Here is a 14,409-nt window from a genome sequence, read left to right as displayed (position 1 = left end):
GCGAAAATTTTCAAGAATGTATTACAAATGAGACATTATGCACATGAGTAGCATTCCCAAGATCCGGTGAAATTGTTAGGAAGCGATGGAAATTTCCAGGAATGAAAATTAGAGTTGAGAAGGTCTAAGAAGCCAATCTAAAAATGTGGAACACAACTTAAGATAGTTCCAGAGAAAGTTAAATTTTGGCATTTCTTAACCATTTCCCAGAAAATTTCATGGCTCAGACAATTGAACATTAGGGAGGCATTGAAGTAGAAGGAATTGCTCCCCATGGGTGCTAAATTTAATGTCGATAGCTAGACAAAGCTAGAGTAGGCACTAATCCTCATAAATTGAATCCGTTAAGAGGACTTCCTCAACTTTTCGGGTTAGGATTGTGCCGTCAATGCAAGGCTTAAGCCGTTGGCCATTTACCTTGAAGAGTGATCCACTTGCAGGATCATGAAGTTCGATTGCTCCATGAGGAAAGACGGTAGTGACAATGTATGGACCATCCTATCTTGACCGGAGTTTACCGGGAAAGAGTTTCAAGCGGGAATTGAAAAGCCAAACCTTTTGTCCAGGGGCAAAAGACTTCTTGACGATGTGTTTGTCACGAAAAGCTTTAGTCTTTGCCTTGAAGATTTTTGCACTTTCGTACGCGTCATTACGCAATTCCTCAAGTTCATTTAATTGCAACGCACGATTAGAGCCGGCTTGTTTGAGATCAAAATTGAACCTTTTTATGGCCCAATAAGCACGGTGATCTAATTCTACCGGGAGATGACATGCTTTGCCAAAGACAAGTCGATATGGTGACACGCCAATGGGTGTCTTATAAGCTGTTCGGTAAGCCCAAAACGCATCATTTAGCCTTAATGACCAATCTTTGCGGTCCGGTCTAACCGTTTTTTCCAAAATGTACTTAATCTCCCGGTTAGAAATCTCTACTTGACCACTCGTTTGAGGGTGGTAAGGTGTAGCAACCTTATGAATGACTGAATACTTAGCAAGGACGGATTTGAGATAACGATTTCGGAAATGAGATCCGCCATCACTAATGATTGCTCGGGGCGTACCAAAACGACTAAAGATGTGAGACTGAATGAAATGGATCACGACTTTATGATCATCGGTTTTGGTAGCCTCGGCTTCGACCCATTTAGACACATAATCCACCGCTACAAGGATGTACTCATAGCCATAAGAAGATGGAAATGGTCCCATGAAGTCAATCCCCCACACATCAAAAATTTCAACAATTAAAATGTTGGTGAGGGGCATCATGTCTCTTCGGGACATGGATCCAAGTTTTTGACATCGTTCACACGATTTGCAAAAATTGTATGCATCCCGAAACAAGGTAGGCCAAAAGAATCCACTTTGAAGGACTTTGTTAGCGGTCTTTTTGGCACTGAAATGGCCTCCACAAGCAAGAGTATGGCAAAAATTTAGAATGCTTGTGGCCTCGGTTTCAGGAATACATTGCCGGATGATTTGGTCTGGGCAATACTTGAATAGTTCCGGATCTTCCCAAAAGAAATGCTTGACTTGGGAGAAAAATCGGTCCCTCTCTTGTTTGGACCAATGGGCTGGAATTTTGCCAACCGCAAGATAATTGACAATATCCGCAAACCATGGAAGAGTAGAATGTGAAACTTGAAGAAGTTGCTCATCCGGAAAGGAATCACGGATGGCTGCGAATTCTGAAGATTTCTCAATAAGTAAGCGAGAGAGATGGTCGGCGACAACATTGTCGGTCCCTTTTTTTGTCCCGGATGTCAATGTCAAACTCTTGAAGTAAGAGGATCCATCGAATTAAACGGGGTTTTGTCTCTTTTTTCGCTAACAAATGCCTAAGAGCGGCATGATCTGAAAAGACGATGACCTTGGAGCTAAGAAGATAAGAGCAAAATTTATCCAAGGCGTACACCACAGCTAGCAATTCTTTTTCAGTGGTGGTGTAGTTCAATTGGGCATCGCAGAGAGTTTTGCTAGCATAATAAATGACATGCGGAAGTTTATCCACACGTTGGCCCAAAACCGCCCCTAATGCATAGTCGGATGCATCACATATGATCTCAAAGGGAAAAGACCAATTAGGGGGTTTCATGATTGGGGCGGATGAGAGGAGAGTGTGAAGTTTGATGAAAGCTTCCATGCAAGCGTCATCAAAATTGAACGGAACATCCTTGGCCAAGAGATTACACAAGGGCCGTGAGATTTTGCTAAAATCTTTGATGAAGCGACGATAGAATCCGGCATGGCCAAGAAAAGAACGGATTTGACGGACGGAATTCGGAGGAGGAAGATTAGAGATTAACTCAACTTTTGCCTTGTCTACCTCGATTCCCCGCTTAGAAATGACATGTCCTAAAATAATGCCTTCTTGGACCATGAAGTGGCTTTTCTCCTAACTTAGAATGAGATTCGTCTCTTTGCATCTTTGGAGCACAAGAGATAAATTTTTGAGACACAAGTCAAAGGAGGAGCCAAATACTGAAAAATCGTCAATGAAAACTTCCAAGAACTTTTCAACCATATCGGAGAATATGGACATCATGCACCTTTGGAACGTTGCCGATGCATTGCATAGACCAAAAGGCATGCGTCGATAGGCAAAAGTACCAAAGGGACATGTGAATGTTGTTTTCTCTTGATCTTGGGGGGCGATTGCCACTTGGTTATAGCCGGAATAACCATCAAGAAAACAATAGAAGCATTGGCCGGCTAACCTTTCTAGGATTTGATCAATAAATGGGAGTGGGAAATGATCCTTCCTAGTTGATGAATTGAGTTTCAGATAGTCAATGCACACACGCCACCCGGTGGTGGTTCGTTGTGGCACGAGCTCACCCGCTGAATTTTCAACAACGGTGAGACCGGATTTCTTGGGGACAACTTGTGTGGGGCTCACCCACTTGCTATCAGAGATAGGATAGATGATTCCCGCATCTAGCAATTTGATCACCTCTTTCATGACCACTTCCTTCATATTTGGATTTAACCGGCGCTGGACCTCTCTAGTAGGCTTTGCGTCATCCTCCATATGAATGCGGTGCATACAAATGGATGGGTCAATTTCTTTCAAATCTGCCACTGTCCAACCAATAGCTTCTTTATGCTCTTGGAGCACCACTAAAAGGTTGGTCTCTTAGTCTTTTTGAAGGTCCGAGGCAATGATGACCAGAAGGGTTTGCTTTGGACCAAGGAACAAATACTTGAGATGGGCCGGGAGCGGCTTAAGCTCAAGTTGTGGCGGAGATAGCAATGATGGGACCGGAGGAGTGGTGGAAAGTTGGGGAAGTGGTTCTTTTGGAATTTTCCAAGGAGGTACATCCATGACAGCATTAATATCAAGCAAGGAATTGACTTCTTGAATGGCCTGATCAACATCAAAGTTTGAGAAGTCAAAATGGGACATGCAAGTTTCAAGAGGATCTTTGCTTAGAATGAAGGGGAGAGATTCTTCGACCACTTCATCAATGACATCCACAAGAAAACAATCATCCTCATTGGAGGGATGTTGAGTTGCATGAAAGATGTGGAGTTTGACTTGCATGTTTCCAAAAGTAATGTCCATCACCCCGGTTCGGCAATTAATTGATGCATTAACCGTGGCTAAAAATGGCCTACCAAGGATCACGGGAATGTGCTTTTTTGGGTCATGGACCGGTTCCGTATCAAGAACCACAAAATCTACCGGGAAGTAGAATTTGTCCACTTTGATGATAACGTCCTCGAGAATACCTCGTGGATGATTGACCGATCTATCGGCAAGTTGCAAAACCACGGAAGTTGGCTTAAGATCTCCCAAACCAAGTTGTAGGTAGACTGAGTATGGAATTAAATTCACACTAGCTCCTAAGTCAAGGAGGGCCCTCTCGATTTTGCTGTCACCAATGACGCAAGAGATTGTGGGGGCGCCCGGATCCTTATACTTCGGAGGGGTGCTGTGCTGAATGATAGCACTAACATTTTCAGTCAACCTCATCTTTTTGGGCAAATGATTTTTAGAAGTGCGCTTTTGAGTGCACAAATCTTTGAGAAATTTTGCATAGGGAGGGATTTGCTTGATAGCATCCAAGAGGGGCAAGTTAATCTTCACTTGCTTGAAAACTTCCCACATGTCTTGAATTTTACAATTCTTGTTTCCAAAATGTGTCGACTCTTGAAGACGTTGAGGAAACAGAGCTTTTGGCTCATAAGTAGTTTCCACATTTGGGGTGACATGTGTGGGATTTCCGTGAATGGTATTTGGACAAGAGTTTGGATTAGAAGAGCTTGAATTTGGATTAGAAGAGCTTGGATTCGGATTTTTCAATGGAGAAACTTCTTCACTTTTGTCTCCATTGACCTTGTTGTCAACCACTCTACCACTCCGAAGGGTGGTGATAGCTTGAACTTGTTCATGAGTCGGCCCACTCGGAGGAGGGTTTCGTCAATCACATGCATTCCTCTAGGATTTTCAAAAGGTTGAGAGGGAAGCCTGCCCTTGTCCTTTTGAAGCAATTGATTCACCGAGTTAGCTATTTGGCCCACTTGATTTTCGAGATTAGCTATGGATTGAGTATGAGAGTGAACCATTTGGAGAGTAGGCTGCAAGGATGTCAAGAGTTGCTTGTTGGCATCCATTATTTGCCTATTTAATGATTCCATCATTTGTTTGTTTGCAGCTACTATCTCGTCAGTTGGGCACACAGGAGGTTGATTGGAGACATTTGGATTGAAAGGAGGACGATAGCTTGAAGAGGCTTGGAAAGGTCTACCCTGATATTGAGAAGAGGGTTGATTTTGCCGCCCTTGGTTTTGGAATTGGGAATTTTGTGGGGCTTGTTGCCGCCACGAGAAATTCGGATGATCTCGCCAACCCGGATTGTAGGTGTTGGAATATGGATTGTTCCCGGGCCACGAGAACATGGCATTAGCTTACTCTTGGTTGGGATTGGGAAATTGCTCCGGTGTGGGGCAATCTTCCGAGAGATGGAATGGACTAGTACATGAAGCACAAACTGAACTTGCCGAATTTTGAGACAATGAAGGAGGAAGATGTGGTGCCATCAATTGGTAGAATTTATGAGCGATGGCATCCACTTGAGATGATTCCTCCCTTATTGACTTTGGTTGACAAGGGTTGGTGTTGTTTGGAGTGGTTGCGGTCGGAGCCCTACGAGAATTGTGTTGAAGTGAATTTTCACTCAAATTCTCAAGTAAGGTCCAAGCCTCATCCGCATTCTTGGACATGAACATCCCACCACAAGAAGAATCAACCATAAATCTATGGGTTTCGATCAAGCCAGCATAGAAAGCTTGCACTAATTTCCATTTTGGGATCAAATGATGAGGACATTTTCGAAGAAGATCTTGTAGCCTTTCCCAAGTCTCGTGGAGTTGTTCTCCATCAACTTGAGAAAAGCTTAGAATGGAATGCCTCATTTGGTTGGTTTTACTCACCGGATAATACTTCTTAAGAAATTCTTGTTGCAATTGAGCCCAAGAAGTAATAGAGTTGGGAGCGAGAGAGTTCAACCAATATTTTGCCCTATCCTTTAGGGAGAATGGGAAAAGATGGAGATGAAGTGCATTGTCCGGAAAACCTCTCAACCGGATGGTCGATCAGATTTCAAGGAACTCATCAAGATGATTATATGGATCTTCATTATCAAAGCCATGAAAAGATGGAAGCATTTGAATGGTACTAGACTTGATCTCATATTGAGCTGCATCGATGTTTGCCATCACTATACAAGATGGAGAAGCATAGGTGGTAGGAATGAAATGATCTCTAAAAGTCATTGGTTCTACATTAGGAATTTCAGCCCTTTCAATTCCCCGGATTTCCTACGTTATGCCCCATTGTATTGAATTCAGTTTCAAGATCCCTTGTAAGAGTGGGTTCCCTAAGGTTCCGTCTAAGAGTTCTTTCAAGTGAATTTATATCAATAGGCGAGTCAAGTGTGGGTAGAGAGAGTGACCTACGGCCAAACATCAACAATTCACAACAACATCATCACAACAAATCTTTATCATCAACTCCACATACGATGTTCCCTTTCTCCTCAATTATCAAGACCGAAAATAAATGGCCACGACAAGGACCGATGCTTGTACACGAAATTAAACAATATAATAGCCTCTACAAGGGCTTCACAACTAAATTAGCTACTTCTAAAATTAACATATGTACTGTATCCACAATTCGAAACTAGAAGTCACGAGACTTACCTGGGGTCTTCTAGACTTATATTTGCTAGCAATTCCACGGCGAGCTTCGAGTCCCTAGAATCTTACAACACGAAGATGATCAAAACACACAAGGAATATTCACAAGACATAATATTAACAATCAAACTAAAATTAACTCTAAACTTTGGTCGCTAAACCGTTTGCAGTCCCCAGCAACGGCGCCAAAAATTGATCGGTTGATCAACTATACATCAACCTTCACAATAGCACGAATCATTGTAAAATAGGGCTATTGGTCGGGTAAGTCGAACCACTGGGACTGCGCTAATCTATGGCAACCTAAGTGTCTAGAGTCATTTTAGAGTGATAAGGGGTGTTCATAGAGGGTTTGTTTTGTTTGTCACTAAACTACAAATTCAGAATGCATAAAACAATAAATTGAAGGAGATTAAAAGAGAAGATTTAGAGAAGGAAGTCTAAGGAAGTGAGTCCACTCCAAACCTCTACACAAGCTAATTATATGATTAATTTGGGGAGTTAATGTAGAAATGACCTTGATATATAATAATACATGACTACTATAATATCTTCAAGAAATTCAATTAATTCAAGAGTAAGAACAACCTATCAAAGCTTCACATGGTTGAGTTACCTAAACTAAGATGCAACCCTAGACATGCTCACTAAGCTAGAGATTGTCAAACAATTAATCAATTGGTGGAAGCACATGATATCAAGTCACAAGATTAACTCATCAAAAGAAATTCTTAAGCTATGGATTAACAAGCTACTCAAAACCATGCCATTAAAACTGTTCCATAATCTTAGTTCCATTATCACTATGAAACTATAAGCCATACAACTATGAGATTAAATAATCTAAGACAAGAGTATGTAAATCAACATAGTTATTCAAACATTCAAAATCTTCATTACAATTTGTAACATGCTCTAGACCATGGAACTAGCCAAATATACATTTCATTCCCCAAAATAAATCAAAAACTAGACATGCTTACAAGGTAGAGCTTCATCACCTCCCTAGATGGAGGTTTAGTTACCTATTGATGCACTAGAGGAAGGAGGAAGCAAAGCCTTTACCTCCACTTTTGAGCTCCCCTCTTCTAGCTCCAAGAACACACCTTTCTTGCTCTCTTCTCTCTCCTCTATCTTGCCAAAATTCAAGGATATGAAATGTGTGGCCTTTGGTTGCCTTTTGTCCTCCAACAAAACCATCTCTCCTCCAAAGACATTCCCAACCACTCCATAGAGAAGGAGGGTGGAAATGTGGAAACCAATGCACAAATGGGCTGAAGAGGGGTGCATTTCCGAGCTGCAATCTGGCTGATTTTCGAGCACTCGAAGAGGGGTCTCAAGCACTCTAAATTAGTGTAATGTGCAACATGCTTTTCTTGCTCAGCACTGACCTACTTTGGTAAAACTACTATAACTTTGTGCCCCAAACTCTGAATGATGATCTGTTTGAAGATTTGGAGAGCTGATTCAGTGCTTCAAAAACTTCATGTTTTGATGAAGACCAAATTCTCAAGTCTGGTTGGTCAAAAATGGGGAGAAAGACAGTACTTCAGTGCTGCCAGGCAGTTCTGCGCACCTCTGTTAAGAAGATCATAACTCTCTGTTCCGAACTCCGAATGATAAACCGCTTGAAGATTTGGAAAGCTGATTCAGAGCTCTAAATCTTTCATGTTATGATGGAAGTCCAGTTCTTGAGTTTGCTAGGTCAAAAATGGCGACAAAAGTCAGGTTCTACCGCTGCCAGAAATTCAGAATTGGCACCCTTTTTGTTAATAATTCCACAAGGCATCATTTTTGCTTCCTTTTTGCACTTTAACCTGAAAATGCACAAAAACATGCAAATGGAGTTAATCTACATAAAATAATCAATTAATGGACTTTGTTAATGTAATTTAGGGCGCCTGAATATACAGTATTCAGCGCTTATCAGAAATTGAAAAATATTTTTGAAACTTTTGAAATATTTTAGAAACTGAAAAATATTTTTATAAATTATTTATTTTTTTAGTAAAATCTGAAATTTAAAAAGTCAAATTCAAATGGGGCACAGAGATCGATCGAACGTTGATCAATTGGATTTCGATTGATCGAACAGGTAAAAACCTATAAAGATCTTCAAACGATACACAGAGAGATGATTTATGCAGAGTTTTAAAAATTTTCTAAGTATGGAAAACAGATTGATCTAAAGGAAAGCTAGATCGATCTGGGAATACTCAGATCGGTTAGGGAGAAAGTTCGCACGATACATAGAGACCTGAAATATGTAGAGATTTTTGCACGATGGGACAGGAAGATGGGAATATGCAGGGATGGTTGTTCGATCGATCGGACTTCTTCTCAGATCGATCGAATAGACATTAAATGTCTAATTCGAAAATGAAAACACATGCATTCCGTATCAAAGACTCAAATAATGTGTATAATCCCAGAATATATCTAGACGATGCAAGAAAAAAAAGGTAAAATAGAAATGAGGGAGGAATAGGGTTAAAAACTCTACGAATCACTAGTGTTTAACATCTCTAGCAAGACGTTGGGCTCTTTTAGCCAGGATCAAAAATTTTGTTCTGCATCCCCTCATTGACGGGGTGAATGGCATTTTGAATCCCACCCAAAAAATTGTTCCCTAAAGAACTCATTGGATTTGATTGAAAGGAGATTAGTGGTCCTTGATGAAAGCAATTTTTGGGCCTCCATACCTTTTCAACACTTGGTTTGAAAGCATTTTTCTTTGTAGTCTTTTTGGAAAACAAACCATGGGGATGTTTAACATCAATCAAAGATTCAAAATTTTCACATTCATTTTCAATGCATTTTTCAACAACACAAACCTCTTTATGTTTGTCCAAAGAATTAGGGGTTGGATTGAAAATGTTCAACTTCACTTTCATATGCCCAAATAAAATTTTCATTATCCCTGTCCTACAGTTTATGTTGTCATTAGCGGTTGCCAAGAAGGGACGGCCAAGGATAACCTGAATTTGGCTCTTGGGATTTGTAACCGGTTCCGTATCTATGACTACGAAATCAACCAGGAAGAAGAATTTATCAATTTTAATCAACACATCCTCAATAATACCTGGGGGCTTTTTGATGGATCGGTCGGCTAGTTGCAAAACCACCGACATCGATTTTAAATCTCCTAAGCCCAATTGAACATACACCGAGTATGGAAGAAGGTTCACACTTGCTCCTAAATCAAGAAGAGCACGGTTAATGACATGATCACCAATGATGCAAAAAGTAGTAGGTGAGCCAGGGTCTTTGAATTTTAGGAGAGTGTAATGTTACAATATTAAGCTTACTTGCTCAGTCAAGATAACTTTCTTTAGTGCTTAGCTTTTGTTCTTTCTCTTTTGGGTACAAAGATCTTTTAAGAATTTGGCATATGTTGGAATTTATCTAATTACATCAAAGAGAGGGAGATTAATCTTCACTTGCCTAAACATTTCAATGATTTCATTCACTTTGCCTTGTTCCTTTTCAAGAGAATTGGATCCTTTTAAGGCATATGGGAATGGAGCCTTTGGCTCAAAAACCTTTTCAAAATCCTTTTTCAAAACATTTTCAACATGAAATTTTTTCAAATCATTTCTCAAATCTTTCTCAATAAAAGGATCATGCACATGCAATAAAGGAGGAATAAGATGTGAGATGGGACGAGTGTCAACTTTCGGTTGCACCAATTCACTCTCTTCATTTGATTCACTAACTTGGTTGTTAACAATTTTTCCACTCCTAAAGGTTCTCACCGTATTGACATGCTCAATTATGTGACCTTCCGATGAGGAATTGATCTCCACAACAAATTATTGCTTGGGAGGTGGATTCAAAGGCATCTTCCCCTTTTCCTAAGCATTTAAGGTACTAGCTATTTGTCCAACTTGGGTTTCTAGCTTTGCAATGGATTAAGAATGGGAATGAAGTAATTGGGTGTTTGCCTCCAACGTACCCAAAGCAATGAACATTTTTTTCTCAAAAATGGGACTCCTAGAATTTCCTTGAGAATAAAATAATTGATTAGGAAAATGAGAGTTAGAAAATTGATTTCTATGTGATGATTGAAAAGATGATCTATAACCTTGGGAACCTGGGCTTTGCATTAGGGGCGGAACATACTTGCCTTAAAAACCACCTTGGGGAGGGTTTGAGCCTTCCCCTTGGCTTTTCCAAGAGAAGTTTGGATGATTCTTCCACCCGGGATTGTAGTGTATGCCATAGGGATTATTCCTTGGTTGAAAAATGCGGCATTAACTTGTTCACGGTTCTCACTTTGCACATGTCCATGGGGACAATTGGAAGTTAAATGTAAGACACTAGAACAAGTCATGCAAGATTCATTAGAATTGTGATGAGAATGATTAGGGGGAGAAGACACTTAATTCACCGAACTTTGGTTGATAAAAAATTAATCAAACCTTTGAGATAAAGACTTGACTTCGGCGGCTATGTCATTGGAATTGTCAACTTGATATAAGCTGACATTCTTCCTTCCACCTAGATTTCTACCATTTTTGGAAGACAAGGATCGATGCATTGAATTCTCACTCATGCTCTCTTAAAGACGCCATACATCATCCTCATGCCTATCAAGATATGAACCACCCATGGAAGCATCTACCATTCCTTTAAAATTATCCAATAAACTTTCAAAGAAAAACTGCACTAATTGCCATTTAGGAATATCGTGATGTGGACACTTCCTATACAAGTCATTAAGGCGCTCCTATGCCTCATGAAACAATTCCCCATCTCCTTGAGAAAATTCTCGAATTGAGATTTTCTTTGCATTGGTCTTTGAAACCGGATAGTACTTTTTCAAGAACTCTTGTTGCATTTTCGCCCAAGAAGTTATCGAAAAAGGCTTAAGATTATTGACCTAATATTTTGCCTTATCTTTAAGAGTGAAAGGAAAAAGTTTCAATCTCAAAACTTCTTCCGGCATGTCTATGTATTTCACGGTGGAACACACTTCAAGAAACTCATCCAAATGCTTGTAAGGTTTTTCACTTGGAAGTCCATGATAGTTAAGAAGCATTTGAATAGTTTGCAGTTTAATTTCATAGTAATGTGCTCTAAATGGGGGCAATTGAATACATGTGAGTGCATTATATTCATTTGGCACATAATGATCATGCAAAGCAAGAGGAGGATTCATAACCGGTGGTGCTACATTAGCACCATGATTAACTTGAGCAACGGGAGGTTGTGGAGCAAAAATTGGCCGAGGCATTCCCAATGGAACATAACCTTGTTGTTGTGGTGGAATGAATGGTCTTGGCATACCTAATGGTACTTGAATGTTGTCATGATGTACACTAGGGTGGAGGATACCTTATTGGTCTATGTGACCAAGGTCCTCCACATGGTCCTCATTGATGTCTTCCATTGATGAAATGGAATCACTAGACTTGCCCCTTCCCTTAGGATTGCGAGCAACTGATTCAAGATGAAAATTAAGTGGGACAAGAGTAGGATTTAACGACCTACGACCATGCATGCACAAACAAAACAAAAACAAGTAATTAGCAAACATTTTGCCTTCGCAACAATTCAATCAACAAACCTCCACATACAATGATCCCATACTCCCATGCTTTGTACAATTTGCAAGAAAAATAAATTGCCTCCACGCGGGCTCACGATTTAACTAAGGAGAGAGTTAGAAAAGCTCACAAAGGGTCCTTAAACAACTTCAATTTGTTCTGCAATTTTTTTTTTCTTTTTGTTTTGCTTTGCTTCGCTTTGCAATTTTTTTAAAAATTTTTGAGCTTTTTATGCTCTTCCTTAGCTTTGCTTGGGTTCTTTTGCTTCTCAAATTCCCTTTGCTTCACCCTCTTGACGCAATTCACCTAGCCAATCAAGAACAAACATAATAAGTAACCAAAATAAAAACAAGATCAAAAGAGTACTAATTCCTAATTAATTTCTAAATATGACGGTGCTAATCCTCGGCAACGGCGCCAAAACTTGGCGTGTCGTCGACCCAGTGCACCAAATTGTATGCAAAAGTGGAGTGTAGTGTGGCCAAATTTAAATTTATAGAATGCCACTACCACTTCTAACTATAAATATAGCTAGGGTGAGTAGGGATCGTCCCAAGGGAAAGGAGGTATATTTGTGTTGGAAATTAATGTCGGATTCGTAGGTCGAATGATCAAAGATGGTTGGTGATTGGTCAATTAAACTATAATGCAATAAAAATTAATACAAGTAAATAGCAATCTAAAAAATAGGGAAAAGATATAAGAAAGAGGTCTTGGGACTTAGAGTTCACCACTAAACATTACCTTCCTAGACACTCAATGTGTAATGAATGAGGGGGGTTACATGTTGCAATACTAGTGTGTGTTATTGATTGAATCAACAAGCATGGATGACTAAATAGGTATACATTGTCTAGCCAAACTAGTGAATAGCACAACATATCAAGTTAAGCCATTATTCCTTCCTTTAAGTCTACAATCAATACACATCATCAAATTAGAGAAATATACTACTTGTATTCATAAGCATGAAATGTCAAACAATAACCATGGATTGTCATCCTATTTAAGAAAGTAAGGCAACTACATTACAACTAAGCTAGTGACATGAAAATTAAACTAATTAAGCTAAAGAAGAGGCACAATCCATCAAAAAATAAGTATGAACCATCAAACAAACCACAAGAGTTTTCTATTAAAGCACCATGCCTTAACCATCACTATATTCTTAGCATCAACACACATAGACGTGCATCAATATCACAAAACCTAGAGATAAACACATAAACATCTATTCTAGCATAGATAGACATATGAATAGAATGAAATGATCAATTAGAAGTATTAAACCACACAAATCATTGTAGAAACAAGATTCATATATAAATCAAATGTCAAGACAAGAATTACAACACAAATCCCCTCAAAATACAAAGCATCAAAGTCTAGGAGGTATGCTTAGGGCTATCTCTAGCCCCAAGAGAATGGTTTAGCCACTTATTGATGTAGTCATCCAACCCTCAAAGGCCATCTCCATGGTAGGAATGATCTTCTTCTCCTTAATGGAATCCCTAGATGAGTGGATGAACTCCCAAATGGTGTGTGTCTCTCTAATCTCTAGACTCCTCTAACCTCTCTTGTGCATATGGTTCCTTTCTATAAGATTGTATACGTTTAAAATGACCCAAAATCCTTATATAGGTAGCTCAAATGTCATATCCATTAGTCAGACCTCGTGCACTAGGACCTCCAAATGATTGCACCACGAGCACACCTTTTAATTGGCTGGAACTTTGTTTTTCTTGAACTTGAGGAGGTTCGATCGATCACAAGGGTGTCCAAATCGATCGAATTATGGTGGCGCCTTTTTGGAATAATGATAAATCTAAGATATTTTTGGGATATTTTGGGAAAAGGACAAAAGTGGTAGGTGGGGATAAGATCAAAGAATTCCGATCGATCGAAGTAATGTTGGATCGATCGAAGATGGAAATTTCCTGAGTATAAGGACAAGAGGCTCGATCCATCTTGGTATGGCTGGACCGATCACTGTAAGATTGATCTGGCCTTGGTCTGATCGATCAAAGATTGTTGTTTTCCACCTCTTTGCTTCCACTTTACTCCTTTCTTCCACTAAGCTTGAGATTGTATCTTTTATGCTCTAATTCAGCTGAATTGACTTATTTTGGGGTTAAGTTCCTTAAAAGGGATATAACTTGAAATTAGACTAAAACGAAAAAATAAGATAGGAAAAGATCCTAGAATGATCAAACTTAAGGGGTTTAAATGCGCACTTTTCAGTGCTTATCAAAGGACAAAGAAGAGGATCTCACCAGGGAAGAGACCCTCCCCAGATCTCTCGAAGGGAAATATCGTTGGGGATATTATTCCTCAGCGAAGAGCATCTAAATCGGGAGAAAGATGGGAGAATTTCTTAGTTTTAAGTTTTCTTTAAGGAAAATAGCAAAGGAATGGAACTAACCTTAGAAAAGAGATTTACAGAATGTGCCACAGCAAAGTGGAAAATAAAAATCATGGAGGAGGAGCTCACCGGAGAAGACAAGGAAACCTTGCCGGAGATGACTGGTTGTTGACGGAAGTGGTTGAAGGAGACGATGCTTGAGGAAGAAGATGATAAAAGGTAGGGTAAAGACAAGTTCTTAGAGTTTGGGGTTTTAAGGAGGAGGTGGCTCAATATCCAACGAATCGTGGCAAT

General features: G+C 39.7%; 1 pseudogene; it reads right to left on the bottom strand.

Moving 5' to 3' along the window:
• Positions 1 to 939: 939 nt before the first annotated feature.
• The window catches only part of LOC132273905 (uncharacterized), a 65,041-nt pseudogene continuing 51,571 nt past the window's right edge, over positions 940 to 14,409 (bottom strand).

The sequence above is a fragment of the Cornus florida genome, unplaced genomic scaffold (assembly GCF_030987335.1).
Source record: "Cornus florida cultivar Cherokee Brave unplaced genomic scaffold, ASM3098733v1 CherokeeBrave_3.0.0_Hap2_Chr01, whole genome shotgun sequence".
NCBI classification, from domain to species: Eukaryota; Viridiplantae; Streptophyta; class Magnoliopsida; order Cornales; family Cornaceae; genus Cornus; species Cornus florida.
The sequence above is the reverse complement of the archived record's forward strand: the minus strand, read 5'-3'. Positions and strand labels throughout refer to the sequence as shown.